The sequence below is a fragment of the Enhydra lutris genome, unplaced genomic scaffold, assembly GCF_002288905.1.
Source record: "Enhydra lutris kenyoni isolate GAN:26980312 unplaced genomic scaffold, ASM228890v2 scaffoldscaffold21, whole genome shotgun sequence".
Classification (NCBI taxonomy): domain Eukaryota; kingdom Metazoa; phylum Chordata; class Mammalia; order Carnivora; family Mustelidae; genus Enhydra; species Enhydra lutris.
The window spans coordinates 24349803-24374898 of NW_019154105.1; the positions used below are offsets into that span (position 1 = coordinate 24349803).

Consider the following 25096-nt stretch of genomic DNA (forward strand, 5'->3'; position numbering starts at 1 on the left):
ATATAAATACAAACATTGTCCTATCTCCAGTTAAAACCAAATGAAAAAAGTCCCACTAAATGAAATTTTTTTAAGTAAATACATATTTGTTTTCTTAAGTTAAAATTAACAGAGGGAGTACAGTATTTAAGATAGCTGAATGAAACGATACAGATTTCCATTCCAACTGTTAAATCCACCAGGTGGCAGTAAGTTTTTATTCATAAGAACAGTTCATGAAGACTTAAACATTTGTAAAAATCATAAAATTCTAGCATGTTTTAAGTGGCTGTGAGTCCAGTCAGTCTTTTTCAAATGAATCATGTGTGTGCACATGCCTAAACATACACATTGCTCCAGCAAGTCCTCACACAGGCTGCTGCGGGTCAGTGTTACTTCCATATGCTCTTTCATTGACACATTCTCATTTCAGTAGGGTATAAATGTCAGAATGCGGAGAAATTATTATTTGTTTTCCATTTTATTGAATGATTTTTATTTAATGGGATACAAACTGAAAAGTTTTTTTTTTTTTTAATTGTCAATATTCAACAAGTTTGGGACCTATAAAAAAATGGATATTTCATATACCCCAACCTAGGATTTTTCTCTATTTCTTGCTGCCAACCATGCGATTCCCTTCCCTACTTTACAGTGTTCGTTTGTCCAAGTATAGTCCTGGAATTTGCAGCATTCCCAGATGCTGCTTAGAAACGCAGAATCTCACGCCCATCCAGACTAACTGAATTGCAATTTTTGTTTTAATGAGATCCTTAAGTGACTGGGGAGCACTCAGTATCAAACCCGTTAAAGACATCTTGTATGCTTTTTTTTTTTTTAAGATTTTACTTATTTACTTATTTACTTATTTACAAAAAGACACAGGGAGAGAGGGGAACACAAGCAGGGGAAGAGGGAGAAGCAGGCTTCCTGCCCAGCAAGGAGCCCGATGCTATGCAGGCCTTGATCCCAGACTCTGAGATCATGACCGGAGCAGAAAGCAGATGCTTAAAGCTTAATGACTGAGCCACCCAGGTGCTCCTTGTATGCCTTCTTTAACTGTTCCTCTGCACTCCTGGTTATTAAGAGTTATCGTATTTTGCTATTTGATTTCAGTTTATCTCCCTTTTGTACTTCAAAACACATTATTAAGGCTAATGTTTCATAGGATTATAATCTGCCTGCATTCATAATCTAAGATCCAAAGATAATCCTAAAAATCTTCTTTCTAGCATGTTTTACCTTTCATGTATTCATTTATCCATTCATTCATTCACCTCAGGTACTGAAACAGATGCTGCAAATTCAGTGGTGGGCAAAACACATAGTCCTTGCTTCTTGGAGTTTACTTTTATTTATTTTATTAACTAACATCCCCTGTGATGGCGGGGATGTTAGTTAATAAATGAGAAAACAAATGTCAAATATACATGGAACTTAAACTTAGTATTATGGAAGAAACAGTGGGCAAAACAACAGAGAGTAACTGGGGGTACTCTGTGGGGGAGGGCGGGGCAGCTGAGAGATAGGAGAGACCCCTACTTAAAAATAGGGTAGTTAGAACTTTGAGACATGAAGACTCAGGAACCAGCCATGAGAATAGGTAGGAAGGTGGTTCAGGCAAGGGCACAGCATGTACTAATGCCAGAGAACAGGGCGATTAGCAAGGAACTGAAGGAAATTTCTAGGTGGGAGTGTTATGGGAAAAGGAGAAAATGGGATAAATGAGATTGGAGAGATAGCAAGGGCTAGATTAAACAGGGTATCCTGACCAGGATTAGGAATTTGAAATATTTCAATTTGAAATATTGTCAAATAAATACAAATCTTAAAAAACCACAAGCTTTCTGTATATTACCAATTATACATATCTTGAATTCCTATGTTCCAATTTAAACTATAGTGGTGAAACTAGTAATGCCAACAAAAGGATGGATAAGAGAAATACTATGAAAGGGCAAACAGGATTTGGTAACTGACCCGACCCAGGAACTAGGGGAAGAATTTGAGTAAGAGACTTAAGAATTACACAAAAGTGGATTATCATTAGTAACAGCTAACACTAAAGAGCACCTGACTTGCTGAGTTGGTTGAGGGTGTGACTCTTCAGGGTCATGAGTTTGAGCCCCATATTGGGTGTGGAGCCTACTTAAAAAAAATACTAGGCAACACTTATACGAGATCTCTTATGTGCCAGGTACTATTACACACACACACACACACACACACACACACGTACACACGTACACAACTACATCTATTTTTTATATCTCAATTATCCCATGAGATAGGTTTGCTATTCCTCATTTTACAGATGAGAAAAATGAAGAACGGAGAAATAACTTGCTCAAAGTCATGCAAATATTAAGAGGTGGGATTTCAATCCAGGCACTTTAGTTTCCAATTTTGCACTCTTTAACAACTAAGCTATACTGTCTCTATCAAGACATCAACTAGGAGAATCAGTTGGAAAGTGTTGGATATTCTCAGTGTAAGTAACAGCAATGTATATCAGAAGGAATTAACAGAATAAATTATATATATGTATCTGTATACATATATATATATATAAATTGTGTTTAGGGTGGGGACATAAATTTAGGATCTGTGCAACTATGAGGCAGAATGATGGTTTTAGGGAAAAGTAGAATCTGGAAGTTGGAAAAGTTTTTAAAAACATAGTTTTCTTCTTGGAGAGAATATGGGAGAAACAGATAAAGTGAATCAAACTGTGGGAAATGTTCATGCAGTGGCAGAGGAGCAGAAAAACAGGATTATCAACAGGTCTTGGTAAATGATTAAACACAAAGTGAGAGGAAGGAAGGAGTCAAAGATGAATGAGTTAACAGTAGTGACTAAGAGGACAATGGAACCATTAAAAGGGGCAAAGGTATTTTTGAAGATATGAAGTCTAGAGATGATGTAGAACTGAGGAGGGATCACTTTAGAACAGAATAGAATGTAAACATCCATGCTGCAGGGGAAGCATTCAAACCCTCTGGTCTGGCTACAACCTACTTTATCTGTATTATTAACCTTGCCTCCTCTGGTGCTACCAGCATCCCTTGGAATTTTTAGTAGTAAGTGACTGGTTTAAGCAATAAAACAAACGCATGAAAGAACTAATTTAACTGAAATTTCAGTTATTTAGTCCACATTGGATTCAGGGCATCAAACACATTTCCAGGCCAGATCTCCATCTTTTAATCTGCTTTTTTCCAAGTTACCTTCCTCCTTAGAATAACCCATGAGTGAAAAGATGGCTTCAGGCCCCCCTTTTGCTACATTTAAATCCATTGTCAAAGATAGAGCACCCTTCTTGGTAAAACCAGCCTAAAGCAGAGCATTAATTCAAATATGCTTTCACCCTGGAGTCCTGCCGGAGCCATATGGGCTGAGTGAATAGTTTCCCAAAGGAAATGATCAGAATAGGGAATGAAGAACAAAAACGTCTACTAAAATCCCTTCTGCTATATAATGGAGTAGCTTAATAAATCCTCTTTCCCCACACTTGACAGAAAAATCCTCGGGTGAAGGATGAGGGGTAAGTTCCTCAGTTTTGATGTTCTTTTTCCTCTGAGCATACAGCAAGAATTTTGTTTGATTAAAAGATTTTGTCAAGAGTGCACACAAGCTGGGGGAACACGGCAGGAGAAGCAGGCTCCCTACTGAGCATGTGGGATTCGATCCTAGGACGCTGGGATCATGACCTGAGCCATCCAGGAGTCCCCAGCAAGAATTTTAAATGCTTACTGAGGTGCATGTTACCTCCAAGGGAGTAATTTATAGCCCAAATGGTTATTTTTTGAAACAAGATGGCTTCTATTTTAAATCCAAAGGACATTCATTAAAACATAAAAGCGACTAGGAATTGGGACTATAAGCTTCTTTTCCAATCATTTACAACTACTGAAAAGTGCTTTCCCATGTGGACTAAGTGTGTTTTATGCATCAAGGGAAGTAATTTCCCCTAACGTAAGTAGGAAGTCACACATTTTTCTAACAAGGGAAGCCGTGCATATCAGATCCTGGTGTATCCCACTGCTTCATTCCCCATCTTCCACTAAACTGTCGCCAGGCCTTTAAAGCCAGGTGAAAAACTCCAGCAAACGAACACCTCCTGACCTCCTTTTACCTCCCGCTGCAGCCCCGGGCGCATATCCGGCCTCCGCAGGCCCACCCACCAATAAGAAGCGACCCGAGCCGCGCTCCTTTCAGGCAGAAGGAAAAGACGTCTCGGGATGTCTCTCCACCTTCGCAAACAACCTCTCCCAGTCCCAAGAGAGGAAACGCGAGTGATGCCGCTGGAGAATGAAAAAAGCTTTCCGTCTGCCAACACCCAGAAAATCTTCCCCGGCATGCTGGCCAAGTGATTTGCTTTACAAAAGAGAGAGGGTCCCCTTTCGGGCCTCCGGGTGCCTCATCTGGCAAGAAGCTCTCCCTCCTCCTCCTCGCTCCCTGCAACGGGTGAAAACCAAAGCTGCCCGGACCTAACGCCAACGCTCCCCGGACCAACCGTACCCTCCACCCGAGCAGGCCCCGCCTCCCCAGCTTTCCAGTAATGAGAGCGGGGAAGGGGGCGCCGGGGAGATCCCGATTTCCCTCCGCAGACGGCGCAGACGCACGGCCCGAGGGAGCCGGAGTCTCCTCGGCGCCCGGGATCCCTTCCGCGGCTCCGCGCTGCCTAACGGGGCAAGTCGCATGCGCACGGGATTGCGGCCGGGAAAGGGAGAGTGAGGGGTGGGGCAAATACTGAGCGCCGGCCGTCGGAGCCCGCGGGGGTCACTGACGACGCATGCGCCAGCAGGGAGCGCAATCACGGACTGGGCTTGCGGCTACCGGCTTAAAAAGGAAACCCCCGAGAGCGAGAGCGCGAAGGAAATCTGGCCGCCAACGCGTGCGCGCTCCCGGTGAGTAGCGCCCCACCGGGTGGGCCCGGGGCCTGAAGTCCGCCGGTAGGCTTGCCTCGGCGGCGCATGCGTGCTCCCGGTGCCGGTGGAGGAGGGGACGGGAAGGGAGGGGGAGGAGCGGGCGGCAGTAGCGGTGAATTTTTTGGGTGAGGGGGGGGCGCCACTCACAGCCCCAGGTGCTGCTTGTGCTGGAAGCCGCTGTGTCTCCTGGACGCTCCGGGTTAGTGGTTCCGAGTCACCGTAGCCAGACTCCAGGGTGGGGGAGGGAAGAAGCCGGAGCTGCCTCAAGCCACACGGTAGGGGCGCGGAGAGGGGGAGGGAGCGGGGGGGGGGGGGGGGGGGGGGGGGGGGGGGGGGGGGGGGGGGGGGGGGGCGGCGGCCGAGGGAGGGGAAGGCGGGAGCTGAAGCCCAAGTTTTGCTTGTCGCCCTAGTGTGCCTTTTCCCGGGAGTTGGGGTGGAGTCGCGCCCTGGTTGAGGGGCCCTCCGGGGCTGCTGGGGTTACCTGCCGGGCAAGGGCGGGATTGGGGTGCCCGGTGGGGCCGGTGGCCGGAGCGCGCCTCCGGGCTGGGGCCGGTTCCAGAAGCCGGGAAAGCCGGAGACGCGGTGCCGGGAGGGCTTTCGCTGGGGACCCGCTAGGCCTTGTGACCCACTTTATTCCTGTCACAACTCGGGCACGTTTGGAGCGGCGCCCAATGGGGCGCCGGGGCGGCCAGCTCCTCCGGGGAACCCCCGCCCTCCCGGCTGCCGGCCCGCGCGCCGCGGTCCGCTGTCCGAGCGGCGGCCTCCGCCCGTGGGCTGGTTCCGTTAGTGGTCGTGGTTCCGGGGCTCGGTTCCCGGGGAACGCGCGACTGCGCGCGTCCAGCTCGGGAGACTGCCCGGGTTCGAGGGCTTGCGGCGCGGCGCCGGGTCTTCCTTCTGGTGACCCGCGCCTCCCCGCGCCCTGTCACCACCGCGGCTGGCTGTTCTAGATCCCTTTACGCCCGCGAAGCTGGAGTCTGTGGATCTGGTCCTGGCGCTCTGGCTCCTGGTGTGTAATTTCCAACACGTAGCGCCGCAGAGCTTGTATTCTTCAGAGTGTTTCGTTGGTGTAGAAGTCGTCCTGTTGATAAGTCAGCAGGATCCTGAAAGATAAATGTCTTGGCCTCTGACCTGGGGATTGAAGATCGAGTCAGGTGGTCGTTCTCTTGCTCTTAGGATGCCACGCTCTTAGGACTTAAAGGCTTACTAGCCTTAAAAAAATTTTTTTTTTCCTTTACAGTGAAAGAAAAGCACAAGAAGAAAGTTTTACAGTCATTATTGATATGACTATTATGCTGATCCCCCAAATAAAAAAAAAGGTAATTTCACGTGAAGATTGCATTCTAATTTGTCGCTTTATTTTTAGTGATTTGAGAGTTGTGGTATGTTTGTGCCTTCATCTGCTTGAAAAACAAACGTTCTGAAACGGACGTAATTTAGCTAATGAGTTGCTTTCTTGGAAGTTATCTCTTGGGACACCTCAAATCTGGTTTGTTTTAAAATCTTGTTGGGGGAAGGAAACTAACTCAGGTATTAGGTACTTGAATGAACAGAATGTCATTAGAGGTTAGCCAGAAGACGACAAATGAAAGTTATGGTGGAACTAGTCATGATCAGCTATGAGAAGAAGAATGAGGAAGCTTTTTGTGCACTGGCATGGAAAGATCTGCAAAATATGTTATAAAGAGGGGGGAAAAAACCCCAAGGTGTAGGACAGTGTGAATAATGTGCTACTTTATGTGTTAAGATGTGGGGGAGGAATAAGAATATGAACTTGAGTTTGCTCTTCAATTATAAAGATACTCTGGGAGGATACTGGGGAAGTAGTAACAGTGGGAGAGAGGGAGAAGTAGTAGCCTGAGGAAGGGAGGTGGGAAATGAGATTTACACTGTATATGTCTTTGTATTCACAATTTTTTTGTGACTATGTTACAGACTCATAAACTAGATTAAACAAAAATCCTCCTCTCCCAAATAATTTGCTGTGTGGGTTTTGTCTGCTTGCCTGTCTCTGTTCCATTACTTGTGATTTTGGACATTTTCAGTGTGACTTCTCTTAATGTTTTTTAGAAAAATGAACTAACATTGAAAGAAAGTTTATGATAAGCTGGGCTCTTTCAGCTTTGATTTTTAAGATGCTGACATCACGGACTAACTCATAAAGATGCTTAGTTGTATTTTGCTTTGCTAAAGCACAATGGCATTATTTACTTTGGGCATTATGGCTGGAGTATGCTGTTTTCAGAAGGTAGTTTTGTGTCCCTCTTCCTCTTTTTTTAGGAGTCATAGTTGTATAAAATTTTACTTTTTCTAACCACAGAGTTGTGATAAGTGGAGAATATGGACCCTATTACAGTGATAATAGACTTGATTGTCCAGGTGGCTTGTTTTTCAGACTGGGAAACTTTTTTCTCTTAAGGAAATCAGACCCGCACCTCAATGAAATGTCAATTTGTGAATATAGTTCTAATGAAAAATTAAAATAAAATGGAGAAGCACTACTTTCTTGGTGCAATAAAGTAAAAATTTCTTATGATTTATGGATTGTTATAAAAATTGTATTAAGATTTTTTTTTTCTGCTATTGTAACCTTTTTAATTAGGTTAAAATTGAAAAAGGGCTTTGTTAGAGTGGATATAATTTTGAGGGGAGGGTACTGAAACTCCCTCTGGTGGCTAATATTGTATAATCAAAGTAGTGAATGTTGAGTAGTGGGTGACAGTTGCTATGGGCATTTTGTTATGTTACCAGTATTCCTTTTTATTTTGTAGGATAGGATAATTGCATTATTTCTGTTTGAACTGTAGGTCTGTAGTAGCCAAGCTTCTGCAAAATGGCATTTATTTTTCATTTGAATTCCATGTGGATCTATTAATCCTTTTTGAAAAAAATAGAATCCCATTTCAGCATTTTACTTAATATTTTTAAAAAATTACCAAAGTAAATTGATGCCCATGAAAGATGAAAACAATACAATATGCATATAAGTGAAAACCTCCTTTGAAAATTAAACTTTTATTTCTTATCCCTCTCCAGAGAGAACTGCTGTTAACACTGTTTAATCTTGTAGATCATATTCTGTGTGTTTACAAACATAGACTTTTTAATATTGGAAAATGAATTGTCTTTTCTGTCAGTTTGCCTCTACTGTGGGCTCTGTTACTACTCACGGGACAGGAAAACAACCTGGAGTATGTCAGAAAGTTTAACATATGGTGTACCCCTTAGAACATACTCATCTTTTCACTTGTGAGGGTCCAGTCAACTTGGGGGGCATTTACAGTTTGTAATTAGGTCATACCGGTGTGAGTTTTATCTGGTTGTAGATTGTATTCAGCTGAAAGAGTTGGATTCCTTGGGTTTTGTAGGACTCTTTAGAGTTCACATTCGAGGGTTTTCTTTGGATTTTGACCCGGTCTTGCAGACCACTAGAAACTCCCTAGATTATATCAACCTGTCCAGGTCCTCTGAAGGCCCACTCTGTCCTTAGCTAGGGGATGCTGATTGACTTAGATGGAGTCTAGCCTTGGAAGGGAAAAGGAATAGAAAGGCCTTTTGGTCTGGTTTGTGCTTACCTGACAGCAGACAAAGGAGTATGCACACCTTCACTCACCTTCTATTTCCTCCTGCAAGAGAACACTACCTTTCTAATAATTCTTTTCAGGTGATGGAGTGTGCAGAAAGTTCAGGGGATTAATCAAGACTAAATCATTACTATTTAGTCTTTACTACAATATGTGATATACATAGAAAGATGCAGTATCACTGATGGTGCTCTCTGTGGGTTTGAAATCTAGTGTAGTTAAAAGAGCACATGTGTAATGATTTTAACACAAGGTAGGAAATGATTGATTCCAGAAGAAAAATATACATAAGGTTTATAAGGGTGAGAATGTTTCCAGCTTTTTATTTTTACAGGCATGGGGATTGGAGGAGGAGTTTATATCTCAACCTTTTAAATCGTTAAGAAAGGATAGAACAAATTTAGAAAGCTCAAATCTTAGCTTTTAATGAGCAAGGAAGTAAGGAATTAAATTGCCTTGTTATAGCATTTATAGGACTAATTGATAGTTGCTTTTTTTTGTTTTTACAATAGTCCAGTGGAAAGAGCCATCTGATGTTTAGTTTGATAATTATAATACAGCCTCTGTTAGATTTTAGGATTGTTAGGAGTATTAGGAAATTTAATTCTGTCTGCTAACTGTTACCTACCATCTAATATATCAGAGAGTATTAGTGTTAAAAGTAAATTGTTTCTTATTAACTTTTCTCAAAGTACATATTTAATATACCCTCTCCCCACCCGTTTTTACTAATAGTGTTATGTCAATTAAAATGTTTGCTGCAAATATTTTAAACTATGAAAGCAAACAACATTGTAAAAAATTGAAGTTCCATATTACAGCAAATCACTTTGTTTTGTGTCTATTTCCTTCCAGTTCTTTGCAGATGCATACTTTTTTTAATGTGTAGTTTCTTACAGACATTGTACTAGTCAAGACTGCATTTTCCCTTTCACCAAGTCTAAAATTCTAGATGGAGTTGTATGAATTACTTAAAGAATAAAGTGTCAGAGCAATTTATTGTTTACTGATTAATTATTATGGCATTTTTATTTATAGGTTGCTTTACAACCATTTGTTAGTCATTTATATAGCTCTGTTAGTGTAACTTCTGGGAATTAGGTGGATAGGTGATTACTGTTTTTCTCCATGTTTTTGGTTATGCAGGTTTTAAATTATCTAAACCCATCCTCTTTAGTGTCGACTGGACTATTTTCGCTACCTGCTTTAGGTGTGTATTTCACAAAGATGTAATTCTGCTTATTGTTTTAAGTCTTAGAAGTCAACAGAAAGAAATCACTTATAAAAATTTTTTTTTATGAATTCCTTTTGACTTATGCTGCTAAGGATGTGACTTACATTTATTTTTCAGGAATATTTTAATTTCTACAATTATGAGGTCAAATAGTAAGACAGAAATTCCCATCTTTTTTCAGAGTTCACATTTAATCAGGTACTTTAATTTTTAATTCTTATCCAGAATAGTGGAAGACAAGAATACAGGTTGGTTCATGTAAAGAGGTTTTGTATTTAAAAACAAAATAAAAAAGTGGGGGCTTTACTAGTAAGGGTTAAGCCATATCTCTAGTTAAGAAATTGTGATTTGTATTAAAATACAGCTTTAATGTAAATAATTCCTTTGTCTCTTTCTTAATCTCTTCCCCCTAGTTATAAAAATAGCACATCCCTAGCATAGAAAATTTGGGAGACACAAAAAAAGCATGAATTAAATTTTTATCATTGGAAATCCCACTACAAAGAGGGGCCATTGTTAACCTTCTGGAATATCTTCTTTCTGCATTTTGTTTAGCCATTTTATAAATATATGTGTACTTAAAGACATATGATATTTACAAAATGGGCTAATAATGCATCTACTGTAGTGCAAATTATTCTATTCACTTAACAATGAATCCTGAACATTTTTATGTCAGTGTTTTTCCACAACATGATTATTCTTAATGGCTATGGAGTACTCTCATCTATGTTTGTGTAATAATTTACTAATTCATCTTTTTCAGTTGGATATTTAAGTTATCAATTTTTAAATGGTGTCACTTTTGAATTAGAATTTAAGTAGATACTGAATTTGTATTAATCTCCAGATTAAACTGAACTTTTATGCTTTTTGTTGAAAAAAATAAGTATATAATAAATTAATAATGATCCATAATAGTGAATCCAAGGCTTTTATAATGTTTATTTCTAAACTATGTTTTACTTTGAATTAAACTAACTTTGCATTTCATGAGCATAAATCATTTGGATAACAGTTATCTAGATGAGCCTTCTAAGTAGGGTGGGGATTTATGAATCAGTCCATACATGATTAAAATGAAGTTCAACAGAGAGGTTTCTTTGCTTGCTCCAAAACACTTCCTTAAAAGGAAAATGTAAATACTGAGAAAGAATCCTTCATCACCCAAAAAATTGACATTAGCTTTATTTAGGATTTCTGTGGGGGAGAAAAACTAAGTTAAATTACTTTCAAGAGAAAATAGATAAGATTTTATAGACAGTTTAATGCAGTAGTTTTTAATGTGCCTTCTATTGTCTATTTTTGGAAGTTCTCAGGTTTAATGAATATACTTTTAATAGTGACTGCTTTTTTGCTTTTTTCTCTGTCATGAAAGTACGAAGTTTTTAGATATTATTGTCTCAGCAACAGGACCACATAGTTAAAATGTTTGGTTTTATTCTAAATAAAGCTTATTTGTGGCCTGAAACTTAATAACAAAGACAGCATACTACTTTAACAAGATCTGAATTACTTTCATTGATAGCATAGTGTAGTGATTAAGAGTGCAAGGTTCTAGAGCTAGCCTGCTTGGCATTCAAATCCTGGCTTTACTGCAGGGTGGTTGTATGACCTTGGGCAAATGTTACCTCAATTTCTCATCTGTAAAAGGAAGATAATACTAGTTTATAATATGATGTGAGGATTAAGTGAGACAAAAATGCAGATTACTTGAGCAAAGAGTATCCCATAGTGAAGTGGTCAATAAATGTTAGCAGTGATTCTGGTTTTGTTATTTTCATAGTGTATACCAGACAGGGCTCTTACCTTTTTTTAATTTTTTTCCTCCCAGTTTAAATATATTTAAATAAGTTGCTTAGAGTTTTGTTTTTATATAGAGAGTTTGGGAGTACTTGATCTTTTTATGTGACTTAGAATAATAAAGTTACTAGAATATGGTTCCAAGATGCATGGTATTGTGTATTTTTCTTTGATGCCCTTTAACAAGTTTTGATTCATGAAACTGGTAACTGGTTTTCTTCTGTGTTGAAACTTAAATTTTAGTTGAGGTAGTATTAAAAATCTTATTTAGGAAACAACCCACAAATTGAAAAATGTTAGGACTTAAATTTTATTTTACAAGTTTAACATATATTACAATGGAAATATCAGAGATTTTTATTAGAAGTAAGAAGAGAAGTGAGGGAACCATTTGTTAATCGGAAAACCTGTTTCCAACTCTTACCTGATAATTTAGTCTCCATCAGAAATGGTGATGATATGATGTATTTATAATTATAAAACTTTCTTAGTTTCCAGATTAAAGTTTATTGTATGAAATAAGTTTATATTTTTTAACTTCTTTTTAGGCCTGATCATGTTCTTTTTCTGTAAGTCTGTTACTTTGTTGGAGCTGATCATTAAAATTTGTAAACTCATTTTTTTTTTTTTTGAAAAGTGTTGTGGTTTTTATGAAAATGGGTCTTGCTCCTTAGAAAAGAATTAAAGTGCCAAAAACTACAAAGAAAATCTATGATAAAGAAAATCACCTAAAATCTCAGGGATGAGCCCTGAGATTAAAATTTTTTTTTCAGTATTTTCTGAGGCATTTGTGTGTATATGTGTTTACCTGTTGCAGTTTTAAAGTGGAATATGTGCAGTTTTGTAAACTTTCATGTTTTCTGGATGTCCGTGAATAAATACAGATTATCATTATTGAACTGTTAGTCTTTTACTTTGAGTATTTAATTCATTTACTTTCTTACTGCTCAGTTTGCCACTACCATCAACTTTGACTTCTTTGAATTATCTGTTTTGCACTCCTTTTTATCCCTTCTGTTTTGCTTTCTTTTGAGTTAAGTTATTTTGATTGTTTTTCCTCTGTTTGCTTGTGAGTTATATATTTTTTCATTATATCTTTAGTGGTTATTCTAGAGATTATAACAAGTATACTTGACTTATTATTATAGTACAAATGACTATATCATTCCCCAATAAGTCCTCCCACCTTTTTGCATCATTATTGTTCTGTATTTTATTTGTATGTATTTTAAACTGCAGAAAGCATTATTAGGCTGCTAATTTTTGTTAATATTTACCCTTTCTAGGTTTTTTCCTTCCTGTCTTTGTGTGTTTCTTTCTAGGATCATTTTCCTTCTGTTTGAATAGCTTCCTTTAGTATATATTTTAATATTGGCAACATTACCAACAGTGATTTTTTTTTTTTTTTGAGACCATCTTAATTTCACATTTTTTTTTGAAGAATATTATTTACTGAGTATGGAATTCTAAGTTGGTAGTTTTTTTTTTTTTTTTCTTTATTAAAAAAATGTTTTGTTGTCTTCTGGCTTTTTGTTGAAATCAGCTGCCAGTCTTATTGAAGGTAATTATCACCTTATAGTCTGGCTGAGAATAATGTGTCTTTTATTTTTCTTTGACTACTCTTAAGACTTTCTCTTTTGTCTTAGTGTTTTAGCTGTTTGACTATAATGTGTTGAGGTGTGCTTTGTAAGTATTTTGCTTTATGTTCATACAGCTTTTGGAATTAATAGCTTGATGCCTTTTAGTTTGAGGATGTTCTGTTACTCCTCTTCAAATATTGCTTCTGTTTGCCTCTTTTCAGATTCTCATTTAGATGTTACAGGTCAATGATCATGTTCCACACATCTCTTAAATAGTTTTTTCTCAGTATATCACTCAGGTATCTTCTGTTGACCCCTCTTCCATTAGTAAAACTATTTTCTCTTTTGTTGAAATTGATCTCTTGTATTCTTTTTTTTAAGATTTTATTTATTTATTTGACACAGAGAGATATCACAAGTAGGAGGGAGGCAGGCAGAGAGAGGGGGAAAGCAGGCTCCTTGCTGAGCGGAGAGCCAGATGCAGAACTCGATCCTGGGACCCTGAGATCATGACCTGAGCCGAAGGCAGAGGCTTAACCCATTGAGCCACCTAGGTGCCCCTGATCTCTTGTATTCTTAATTTTATGTTGTGATTTCGAGTGCTAGAGCATTAATCCTATTTTACAGATTTTTAATACTCCCAATTCTCTTGAATATATTGGTTAGTTACTTAAATGCTTGTCTATTTGTTCCAGTATCTGCATCATCTATTGGTCTGCTTATATGGTTTGTTGTTCTGTTGATTATTGGTCCTGTTTGTTTCCAGCTCTTCATGTGTATGCTGAGTTTCTGAAGGAGCTTGTCCATTTCATCTATGTTGTAGAATTTATTGGTAAAGTTGTTTATAATCTTAATATCTTTAAATAACTATAAAATCTGTAGTGAATTTTATATATAATCCATAGAGATTCAGTTGGACTTTAAATCTGTGTCTTTTTTTTTTTTTTTTCACTTGATCAGTCTGGCTAGAGATTTATTAATTTTTTAAGGTTCCCAAAAAATCTGCTTTTGGTTTAGCTAATTTTCTCTATCTTTGTTGTTGTTGTTGTTGTTGTTTATTTCCTACTTCTGCTCTGAACTTCATTATTTTCTTCCTTTAACTTTGGTTTTAGTTTTTCTTTTTCTAGTTTCTTAGGGTACAAGCTGAGGTCATTGATTCCCTCTTTGCCTCCCTGCTTCCCTGTGTGCTATAAACTTCCAAGTACTGCTTACATATTTTTATATGTATATATTTTTTCCATTTTCATTCAGCTCAAAATAGTCTCTAATTTACTTGGATCTTATTGTTTACCAATACATTATTTAGAAGTGTGTTAATTTCTAGATATATGAGGATTTTCCAGAGGTCTATTATATTCTAGTATCATTGTGATGAGAAAACGTACTTTTTATGACTTGGATCCTTTTAATTACATTGAGATTTGTTTTGTGGCCCAGAATATGGTCTGTCTTGGTAAATGTTCTTTGTGCATTTGGAAAAGAATATATATTCTGTTGTTATTAGCTGATGTTACATAAATGTGAATTAGGTCAAGTTGGTTGATTGTTTTATAATTTTTTATTGGATACCAGACATTGTGATTAAAAACAAAATAAAGGAAGCATTACTGAGTATGTTTTGCCAGACAGGGTCCCCTTTTTCTCCTAGACAGGTAGAATGGAGAGCCAATCATCTTAATTTATATGGAGGTTAGATTACTGTTTTAGTAGTTTGATGATATACTCTTCCTCTTATTTGCATTATTTGTACAGTGTGGGTTTCCATAGCTTTCACTTCAAAGCCTGATGGTCTTTATCCTCTTAGCAGTGCCAAAGGTGGGAATTTTCACTTTGCTTTTCAAAGCTTTTCAGTTAACTATTTAGCCTTCTTACCCTACATGGTTTTAAAATTAATCAGATGTTCTTGTGGAGATAGTAGCTTCTTGAAGTCCCTTGAAGTCCTTGTAGTTGTCCAGTTTTGTTAATCTAGCCCTGTGTGAACACAAAAAGCTCTTTTGAGCTCTTGATTCTTTAGCATCAATGTTCTGCATAGGACAAGTATGTTTTTAGCCTCCAGCCCATGCTCATAATCAGGAAATACCTGATTATACCAAGTGACAACTACAGATCATCTAAACATTTTTTTTTAAGATTTTATTTATTTGACAGAAAGAGGCACAGCAAGAGAGGGGAACACAGCAGGGGGTGTGGGAGCGGTAGAACCAGGCTTCCTGCTGAGCAGGGAGCCTGATGTGGGGCTCGATCCCAGGACCCTGGGATCATGACCTGAGCAGGCAGAAGCTTACAGACTGAGCCACCCAGGCGCCCCCATCTAAACATTTTGAAAAGATTCTCTCTTCTCTGTAATTTTAGACTGATTTGTTCTCCATCTTTCCACATCTTTCTGTGGGCTTTAAGAATAGGATTTTTGTAACTTACTTAGCTTTTCTAGTTGTTCTCAGCAAGAATATTGGGCTACTGTAAGCTGTTCTATTTTTTTTTTTTTTTTTAAAGATTTTATTTATTTATTTGTCAGGCAGACAGAATGGCAGGCAGAGGCAGAGGGAGAAGCAGGTTCCCTGCTGAGCAAGGAGCCCGATGTGGGACTCGATCCCAGGACGCTGGGATCATGACCCGAGCCGAAGGCAGCTGCTTAACCAACTGAGCCACCCAGGCGTCCCTAAGCTGTTCTATTTTACCCTAATATGGACTTCTTATTTTTAAAGCTACACAGAATACTTAATTTCCATGAGCTATTTTTTGTTAAGTATTCTATTGTATATTAGGTAGTTGGATTTTAGTTTTTGACCTAGCTTAAAAGGTCTAGCTTTTTGACTTCTTAAAACTTGGGTTTATTTATACATATTAAAGTTTACTCAGTGTAAGTATACGTATGATTGAGTTTTGACAGATGCATTCTTGTACCCACCACCACAATCAAGATATAGAAAATTCCTTTCACCCTGAAAAATTCTCTCTGCCCTGGCAACCACTAATCTGTTTTCTATTAACACAATTTTGTCTTTTCTGCAAATGTAATATAAAAGAAATCATACTTTATGTTGTCTTCTGGATCTGGCTTGCATTTAGCTTAATGCTTTTGATACTTCTATCAATAGTTTGTTTCTTTTTATGGCTGTGGACTATTTTATTGTGTGGGATATGACATAATTTGTTTATAATTGTCAGTTGGTGGACATTTGGATTGCTTCCAACTTTTGGCCTTAAACAAAACTGCTAAACCTTTTTTGGACATGGGTTTTCACCTTGGCAAACATCTAGGAATGGAATTGCTGGGTTGTATGTTTAATTTTATAAGATACCATCAAACTATTTTCTCAAGTGGTTGTACTACTTTATATCCTCCTCAGAAATGTGTGAGTTTCTGTTGCTTTACATTTTTGTCAACACTTGGTATTGTCGCTTTTGAATTTCAGTCATTCTAGTGTTTGTGTAATCGTATATCTCATTGTGGTTTCAGTTTGCATTTTTCTAATGACTAATGATACTGAGCATGTTTTCATGTGCTTATTGGTCATTCTTGTATTTTGTGAAGTGTCTGCTAAAATCTTTTGTCCATTTAGAAAAAAATGGGTTGCTTATTGTAAGCAACGTAAGACATAAAATGTTCTTTTTCTTTAATATATTTTGATATGTTCTATTTCTTTAATATATTTTGATATGAAGTTCTGAACAGATGTTAGAATTGTGAAAGTTACCTCCCAACCTGTTCCTTCCTTTATTTTCTTGATGGTGTCTTGAAAAGTTTTAAATTTTGATGAAATACAATTTATCAGTTCTTTTATGCTTCAGATTTTGGGTTCAAAGAAATATTTATCTACCTCAAAGATTTTTCATATGTTTTCTTGCAGAAGTTTTATAGTTTTAGCTTTTGTGTTTAAGTCTGATTCATTTCAAGTTTGTTTTTTTTTTTAAATATATAGTGTGAAGAAAGGGTTGAGATTCTTTAAAAAAATTTCCACCCCCTCACATAGATATACAGTTGTTCTAGCACCATTTGTTGAGAAAAGATCATCTTTTCTCCACTGAATTATCTGTTTTTGTCAAAAATCAACTAAACACGTATGTGTGGGTCTTTATGAAATCTGCTTTAGGTAGGGATCTGTATGTCTGTTCTTACATCAGTATCTTAATGTCTTGATGATTATAGCTTTAAGTCTAGTAATGGAAGTTCTCTAGCACTGTGTTTCTTTTTCAAAATTGTTTTGTTCAGGTTCCTTTCATTTCGTATGAATTTTAAGATTAACTTGGCCACTCATATAAAAATGGCTCCTGGGATTGTGATTGATTATATTGAATCTATGGATTGTTTTAGAAAGGATATCTTAATACCAAGTCTTTTGATCCACAAACACAGTAGAACTCAATTCATTTAGGCCTGTAATTTCTCTCAGGATTGCTTTTATAGTTTTTTTAATATACTTTTAGTGGTTGCCTTTATCTTGCTTGTTCAGCAAGCAGTGAGTATCTACTCTGTGCCCCAGGTACTGTTTTAGTTGCTGGTGTTGTAGCAGTGAACAAAGTAGGCAAAAAAACCCTGCTTTGGGGAGCTTATATTCCAACTGGAGGAAGCTAGATGAGAAACCAGTAAGCATGTTAGATGGTCATTAGTACCGTTGGAGAAAAACCCATCAGGCTCTAGGGGGTTGTAATATATGAATGTGAGGGCGTAGGCAGGGTTTACAATTTTAAATTGGGTGAACAGAGAAGTCTTCATTTAGAAGTCAGTATTTGAGCAGACCTTAAAATACATGAATAATGAAACAACTATCAATTTCAGAAGGAGACGGGGAAAGAATGTGGGAGCTTGAATAAGTGTGCCAAGTATGCTAATTACCTCCTATAAAATAACTAGGAATCAATAGCCTTTAAAATCAGTAAGTATAATAATAGAAGTATACCTAACAGTAGAAAGGTAAACAGTTAACAAAGATAATGTGTTTGATAGAACTCTAGTGATGAGAAAGGGAGGAGGAAAAAAAAAACACATTGAATCATAGCTTGTAGTAGAGAACTGAAAGGTAAAATATAAAGAAATAGAGGGCTAAGTTCATTATATATGGAGATGATTATAAAGATGTCCATTAGTACAATAATAAAAACCTTATTAAAAGTAACAGAAAAGTATTCTGTAAAATATAAAGAGGATGGGATTAAGCAATATAAGGATGAGTACTCTAATTGTAATATTTCATAATGAAGTACCAAATATCTGTACAAAAATAATAATTAAAAATTTAAAGGCAAAAAACATTCTAGAGATTTATTCACAAAGACCATAACTGGTAGAAGACCAGAGTATCAAATGGACAAAACCTTAAGGCAGTAGAACACCTAAGTACCCCAAGTAATAAGCAAAATTTGATGGATAAACTGAATTCTGTCTTCAAAATAGACACCATACCTTCTCAAGCACGTGTGGAACATATATAAAAATTGATTCTAATTCTAGATTGTAAAGGAAACTTTATGCCAAAAGACAGGAGTAATATAGAGCTACCCACCTAATATGGTAGCTGCTAGCTATACCTAGCAATTTAATTAACATGAAATAAAAGTTAAATTCAGCTTTTAGTGTCACATGCCTCAGTAGGATTGATTGACTTCGGAATGAGGAGAAAAGAATGCAGATTGAAGATAATATAAGTGAACTAAATCATTCTTTTGCATAACAGGGAGTCAATAGACGTAATCTGGTAATAAAGACAAGGATACGTGACCTATAATTTTGGAGATAAGTATAAAAACAAGTGAAATGCAAAAAGGAGCTGAAAGTGATTGTTTCTAGGCAGCAGGACTGCAGATAGGGACAGGCTGGCTGCCTTTCCATTATAAGCCTTTTTTACTATTTTCTTTTTAAACCGTGTGTATGTATTACATCAATCATATGTAAGTTTTAAGAAACTGGTAAGATAAGTAAAATAAAAATACCCTAGAAACTGTCTTGTATAATAGTTTCTTATCCATTAAACAATAAATATGATTTCATTCCTTTGTATAAAGTGAAAAATACTCTAGTTCTCTTAAGATTTGATTACAGCTAATTTATACTGAAAATACAAGTTTTTTTTCAGGCACCAGTAGCCTAGTCTTCTCTTCTACTTACGAGGATAGCAAGTAGTTCTCTGTGATGGGCATATGCAGCTTCTCTTTACTTGACAAGAATACTTAATTTTGATTTTGGTAGTTAGTAAAAGATTGGGAGCACCTTAAGATTTTAATTTAAATAAATACCTTTCAAACAACAAAAGCATACTTAAATAGGTCAGTACTCATAGCCTCTAAAGATTTATGATCTATTTCAAAGGCATTTACTCCTTTGGAATTTCTAGGGAATATTTTAAATATAAGGAGTGACATCTTTAATTATGACCCAGGGCAAATTTGAAATTTTTAGTATTTGTAGAATGAAGGTACTCAATATTTAAGGTACCACTTTGTATTAGATAATTTATACACAACTGCTGTAGTTATTATATTTTTTCAGAATATATTACATCTTATTATGAAGTCATTATGAGAGAGGAAACATAAGTAAGGGTTAGGGTGAAAAAAGTTTTGTTCTGTGATCTGAGAATATTACTTGAAAGCATATAGTCAGACTATATCAAGACAGTGTCACTTGTTGAATGGGTACAGTATTTGTTTCCCAATTTCCTAGAGAGACTGGCTAAGCCAGTTTTTACAGCTTGACAGTCTGAAATTTGTAGTTTGATAATTCAAGTAAGCTTTACAAGTATATAAGAAAATTAAACATAGAGGGATTAAATATAAACACTAAGCTTAGAGGAACAGTATCACCCAACAAATTCTCAAAAAGAAAATTCAAAAAATAAATAGAAACCATTAAAATAAACAGAAATCCTAGAGTTGAAGAATACAGTGATTGAACTGAAGATTTCAGTAGGTTTAGCAGTAGATTCAATCAAGCAGAAGAAGATGACAGGTCATTCTATGTAATCAGAGCAAAATTAAAGGGGAATGAAAATGAGTAAAGAAAGCCTTTGCAATGATGAGATACTATTAAACTATGCATTATTGAAATCATGGAGGAAGATAGGAGGAAAGGAGCAGAATGCTTTTTTTTTTTTTTTTTTTTTTTAAGATTTTGTTTATTTGAGGGAGAGAGAGCATGAGAAGGGGAGGGTCAGAGGGAGAAGCAGACTGTCTATGGAGCAGAGAGCCTGATGCGGGACTCGATCCCAGGACTCCAGGATCATGACCTGAGCCAAAGGCAGTTGCTCAACCAACTGAGCCACCCAGGTGCCCCTAAAATGCTAATTTTTAAAGAAATAATGGCTAAGAACTTACCAAATCTAAGGAGAGATTTGGCTATCCAAGTTCATGAAGCTAATAGGTCCCCCAAAATTTCAAACCCAAGAATTGTCTTCTCCAAGACATTATAAAAAGATTATCTAAAGTCAAACATAAAAGTTTAGACGCATCAAGGGGGGAAAAAATTGCTTCCATGTAAGTCTGTCAGCAGATTTCTCAGCAAAACTTTGCAGGTGAGGAGAAAGTGGGATGGATGATCTATTCAAAGTGCCAAAAGGGAAAACCTGCCAACCAAGAAAACTATCCACCAAAATTGTTTAAGATTGAAAGAGAGTTAAAGACTTTCCCAAACAGACAAAAGTTGAGGGTGTCACCACTAGATCTGACCTGCAAGAAATGCTGAGAGGTGTTCTTGAAGCTGAAATGAAAGGATGCTACTTAGTTACGTAAAAACTTACAGAATTACAGAACATGTTGGTAAAGGTAAGTATATAATCAAATTCAGAGTATTCTTACAATATAATGTGGTATGTTAATCACTTAACTAGTATAAAGGTTTAGAGGGTAAAATTATTAAAAATTATAGCTGCAGCAGTTTATATGGACCATAAAAAGTAAATTCAACATCAAAAATAAAATATTGGGGGTGCCTGGGTGGCTCAGTGGGTTAATGCCTCTGCCTTCGGCTCAGGTCATGATCTCAGGGTCCTGAGATCGAGCCCCACATGGGGCTCTCTGCTCAGCAGGGAGCCTGCTTCCCCCCCACTCTCTCTCTCTGCCTGCCTCTCTGCCTCCTTGTGATTTGTCTGTCAAATAAATAAATAAAATATTAAAAAAAATAAAATATTGGAGGGGGCATGAAAGAATGGAATTTTTGTATGTTTAAGTTGTTAGCTTAAAATAGACTGTTATGCCTGTAAGATGTTTTATGTAAGCCTCGTGGCAACCACAAAGCAGAACCTGCAGTACATTCACAGAAGACAGAGAAGGGATTCAAAACATACCACCACAGAAAGTCAGTTCACAAAGACAGCAAGAGGAAGAAAGGAATGAGTGGACTACATGAAACGGCCTGGAAACAATAAAATGGCATCAGTAAGTTCTTACCTATCAATAATTTGATGCAAATGGATTAAATTTTCTAATCAAAAGGCATAGAGTGGCTGACTGGATTTAAAAACAAGACCCAAGTATAGGCTGCCTACAAGAGACTCATTTTGGCTTTAAGGACACATGTAGGCTCAAATTGAAGGGATGGAAAAAGATAATCTATGCAAATGGAAACCAAAGAGAGCAGGGGTAGCTATACTTATATCAGGCAAAATAGATTTTAAGTCAAAAACTGTATCAAGAGATAAAGTCATTATAAAATGAAAAAGGGGTCGATTCATTAAGATATCTCAATTATATATATACCCCACATTGGAGCATCTAAACACATTAAGAAAATAACATAATCATGGGAGAAATAACAATACAATAATAGTAGGGGACTTTGATACCCTATTTTCAACAATGGACAGATGATCTAAGGAAACAATGGACATGAAGTACACTTTACACATAGAACAGAACGTTCCATCTAGCAGCAGCAGGATACACATTTTTCTCAAGTGTGCATGGACCACTCTTTAGGATAGAGCACATCTTAAGTCACAAAATAAGCCTTAGCAAATGTAGGAAGAATAACTTCATATCCAGTATTTTTTCCAACCACGATGGAATAAAATTAGAAACAACAAGAGGAAAACTGGAAAATTCATAGTTGTATGGAAATAACACCCACCTGAACAATCAACAGGTTAAAGAAAGTAAAAGAAATAAAAATATAGTTGCTCCTTGAACAGCATGGGGTCAAAAATCCTGCATAGTCAAAAATCCACATATAACTTCTGGCTTCCTTTAAACATTACTAATAGCCTACTGTTGACCAGAAGGAAGCCTTCTGGTCAACATAAGCAGTTGATTAAAATATATTTTGTATGTTTTGTGTGTTATATACTGTATTCTTAACAATAAAGCTATAGAAAAGTGTTATTAAAATTATATGAAAAATTTATAGTATGTATATTAAAAAAACCCATATGTAAATGGACCTGTGCAGTTCAAATCTGTGGTGCTCAAGAGTAAACTGTATCCCTTAAAAATGGAAACACACCAAAACACATGGGATATAGCAAAGACAGTTTTAATAGGGAAGTTCATAGTGATAAATACCTTAGATTAAGAAAAAAGGAAGACAGAAATAAACAATATAACTACACTTCAAGGAACTAGAAAAAAAAACACTCTAGGCTCAAAGTTTGCAGAAGGAAGAAGACAGTTGAAAGAAGAAATAAATGAACTAGAGGCTGGGACAACAATATAAAAGATGAAGGAAACTTATAGCTAGTTCTTTGGAAAGAGACTTGACAGATCTTTATCTAGACTAAGAAAAAAAGAAGACTCAAATTCAGAAATGAATGAGGAAACATTACAACTGATACAACAGAAACGGAAAGGATCGTGAGTCTACTATGAACAATTATATGCCAACAAATTAGTTAGCCTAAAAGAAAGGGTAAGTTCCTAGAAACATAACCTACCAAGATTGAATTATGAAGTAGAAAATAAGGAGACTGAAATAGTAATCAAAAACCTGCCGATAAAGAAAAGCCCAGGATCAGGTTTCGCTGGTGAGTTCTACCAAACATTTGAAGAATAATTAACACTAGTCTTATGCTCTTCCAAATAATAGAAGAGGAAGGAGTACTCCGAAACTCATTTATAAGACAAGCATTATCCTGATACCAAAGCTGGGTTAGGATACTACAAGAATACTAGAGGCCAATGTTCCTGAGGAATATAGATGCAAAAATTCTCAACAGAATCCTAGCAAACTAAATTCTGTGGCACATTAAGAGGTTCATACACCATGATCAAGTGGGGTATATCCTTGGGGTACAAGGATGACTCAACATATAAGAGTCATTAAATGTGATAAACAGCATTAATAGAATAAAAGATAAAAATCACAATTTATTATTATTGAATAGATACGGGAAAAGCATTAATAAAGTTAAACGTTCTTTGAAGATAAAAACTTTCAACAGACTGGGTAGAGAAGGCACATACCTCATCTGTGAGAGAGTAAATATTTGTTGTTTTAAGCCACCCAGTTTGTAGTCCTTTGTTTTGGAAGCCCTAGGAAACTATGCAAGTCCTATTAAAAAAAAAAGTGATGTGAAATTAAAACTTAAAAAAAATTGGCACAGGCCTTAAGTAAAACTGCCAAAAATATGAACAAAAAAGTAACATGGAAAAGGCAGATGAGTCAGAATAAAACTCATTTTAGTAAATGGAAAGAAACTTTATAGACAAAATATACTTTGCACTCAATAAACACAAACAGTATAGCAACAAAAAATAGCAAGGAATATAAAAAATAGAAAACATGTAAAAACAGACACATTAATCTACAGGGTGGAGAGCCTTTTAAAAATTTTTATTGTTAATTTTCTAGTTTTGTTACATTATAATTTCTACCAGGATTGTTTTATAGCACTTTCTCTGTTGATGGAAGTATTCCACAACTATGCTGAACAGTAGTAGCCACTAGTCATAGGAAGCGATTCATAAATGCAGAGTATCTTTCCATTTATTTGTATCTTTGATCTCTTTTAGTTATATTTTGTATTTCTCAGTATACACGTTTTTCACTAAGTTGGGGTATTTTGTTTGTTTTAATGATATTGTAAATGCAGTTGCTTTCTTAATTTCCTTTTCAAATTGCTCATTGTTAGTGTGTAGAAACATAACTGGTTTTTGTTTGTCAATTTTATATTACGCAGCTTTGCTGAAATCATTTACTGGTTTTAAAAGATTTTTGCTGGGTGTAGGATCATTAGGGTTTTGTACATACATGTCATCAGTGAAAAGAGTAAACTTTTATTTCTTCCTTCACTATTTAGATGCCTTTTATTTCTTTTTCTTGCCTAATAATTGCTCTAGGTAGGATTTCCAGCACTATGTTGAAGTGATGCCTTGTTCCTAATCTTAGAGGAAAAACTTTCATTTTTTCATTTTTAAGTATGATGTTAGCTGTAGACATTTCATATTAGGACTTTATTATGTTGAAGTAGTTCTGTTCCTGGCTTACTGAGTGTTGGGAAACGGCATTTAATTTTGTTGGATGCTTTTTCTGTATCAATTGAAATGTTCGTGTATTTTTTTCCCCTTCATTTTCTTAATGTGGTGTATTATAGTGGTGTATTTTCATATGTTGAAACATCCTTGCATTCTTGGTATACATACCACTTGATCATAGTACGTAATCCTTTTAATGGGCTGTTGAATTTGGTTTCTTAGTATTTTGTTGAGGATTTTTACATTGGTATTCATCAGGGATATTACTCTGATTTTCTTATTGTGTCTTTTTCTGGTGTTGGTATCAGGGTAATGGTGGCCTTGTAGAATGAATTTGGAAATGTTGCCTCCTCTTTAATTCTTTGGGAGAGTTTGAGGAGGATTTTTTTTTTTTTTAAAGATTTTTATTTATTTATTTATTTGACAGACAGAGATTACAAGTAGGCAGAGAGGCAGGCGGAGAGAGAGAGGAGGAAGCAGGCTCCCTGCTGAGCAGAGAGCCCCATGTGGGGCTCGATCCCAGGACCCTGGGATCATGACCTGAGCCGAAGGCAGAGTCTTTAACCCACTGAGCCACCCAGGCGCCCC

At 36.8% G+C, this 25096-nt stretch overlaps 1 protein-coding gene across 1 annotated transcript in view; it reads left to right on the plus strand.

The window, feature by feature from the left end:
• The first annotated feature begins 4705 nt into the window (after positions 1–4705).
• The window catches only part of LOC111149069 (clock circadian regulator), a 137810-nt gene continuing 117419 nt past the window's right edge, over positions 4706–25096 (plus strand). Inside the window, exons 1-2 of the mRNA XM_022505976.1 lie at positions 4706–4889; positions 6148–6226. The gene's annotated coding sequence lies outside the window, so the exon portion shown is untranslated. The remainder of the gene's footprint in view (positions 4890–6147; positions 6227–25096) is intronic.